Here is a 2,053-nt window from a genome sequence, read left to right as displayed (position 1 = left end):
AAAAAAAAAAAGAAAACAGCATGCAATGTTTTTTAAATTAATTAATAAGTCATCGTGTACTTGCAATACAGGCTCTGGCTTTTTTGTAATAACCAGCCAGACAACATCTATTCTTCTGAGAGATGTTGTGTGAAAGAATTGTAGAAGGGATGAGAAAGATCATTAGTCATCATATACGGCTTCTTGATACAGCAGTTGTATAGCAAATAGAAACTCAGGCAAGCATCAGTGATGAGAACAGATACATTTTACTCTTCACTTCGTGGTTAGGAAGTGCCTATAATTTAGCTTTCAAATAAGAGAGTAGGTATGTATAGTATACTCCCATAGAAGTATGAAATTTTACAGGTGAAAAAGACCTTGCTTAATTGGTCAGCTATTGCTGTATAAAAAGCCACCCCAAAACTCGGTGGCTTAAAACAACATATATTTTTGCTCACATGTCTGTAGATTAGCTGGGGGTTGGCTGATCTAGACTGGGATCACCTGGGGTGATTCTGTTCCATGTGTTTCTCCTTCTTCCTTAATCACAAAGAAAACAATAATAATAGTATTTTTTAAAGTTGCCATCTGAAGGCCTCCTATGTGCTAGATTCCATGCTAAAAACATTTAAAAAATATATTATCTCCCTTATTTCTCACAAAAACACTATGAGGTAGGTAATATTATTATCCTAATTTTACAGATGAAGAAACTAAGGAGTGTTGCCAGGCTCATGAGGCTAGTATATATTGACCTGGAACACACAAGCACAGGTCCACCTGATACCAAACTTTATGTTCTTATCTACTCTGATATATTCTGTTTCATGAAATATGTTATTCTGTTTTCAAAGAGTTCTAAATGCTAAAAGGTTGCTCTTTTATATTCAGTGAAAGTCTTTTCTTTGTAACTTTCAGTCACTGATCTTAATTTTGCCCTTGGGCACAAACAGGATAAAGATAATATTCATAAATTAAATGATATAGTGAAAGTGCCAAACAATGTGTTCAACAAAGATTAATCTAAATCATCCCCACAATAGGCATAACAGTGATTGATAAAATATTCAACCAGGCAGGGCCACCACTAATTGCAGTCTCACCCAGTTGGCACTTATCCTATTATACAGAAAACTATCAGACAAAGATAAATGTTTAAGTTTAAGCCTAATGTTTAGGTCCAGGTGTACTGTGTCCATAACATTTCTTTAATTGACCAGCCCAGTGATCTTGTCAAAAAAAGAAATGAGCCCAAGATTGAATAAGCAACAGGCAGTTAGAATTTGGTGGGGGAATAAGGGAAAATTAAATAATGCTTTTTGGAATTAATAAGCATATATTTTATTAACAACCAAGTAGGCAAAACCTACTAAATATTGATTTTCTTTGTAACAGGAAAAAAATTGAATTTGTTCAAAGGTAAAGTGTTGCTTAAAGGTTTACCTAATATGACGTGAGAACTGAGTACGTAATCACTACTGAGGATAGTAAGTTGTTAAAGGATAAATCTCAAAATGACAAAGCACAAATATTAAATGAACATATGTGAAGGATTTTATTTACCTCATTAATTAATGAGGAGACCTGTATGATATTACAACTTGTTCAAAAAGAATAGGAACAGTTATATGTAGGCAATCAGGAATGCTGAAGCAAATTTGCTAATAGATGCAAAACAATGGATCCTAGAGGTACTAAATTATAATGTTTGGAATAATCATTTTTATACAGAGGAAATCAATTGTATCTCTATGATAAAATTCATTAGCATATCTATAAAAGAATAATCTGTATTTTACTATCAGTCAATTTTCTTCCTAAGTTGTAAAATAGGTCAGTCGAGAACAGTCCAAAGCACAGGCCCCAGTAGAATCAGATAACCTGGAAGGGTAAACCAGGCAATGTCAAACATTCCACTGGAAGAACACCCAGTATTCATCCCCATTTCAAAATCTTTCACAATTCTTCCTGACAAGGTTTCTAGAAAAACATCAAGCAGAAAAACTGGGAAAACCTTGCTGATTAAATGAAAATTTACAATGTTGGAAATATTTTATAATTTAAAAAAAAA

This window comes from Propithecus coquereli, unplaced genomic scaffold (assembly GCF_000956105.1).
Source record: "Propithecus coquereli isolate 6110/MARCELLA unplaced genomic scaffold, Pcoq_1.0 Scaffold4, whole genome shotgun sequence".
Classification (NCBI taxonomy): Eukaryota; Metazoa; Chordata; class Mammalia; order Primates; family Indriidae; genus Propithecus; species Propithecus coquereli.
This window is presented reverse-complemented; position numbering follows the sequence as displayed.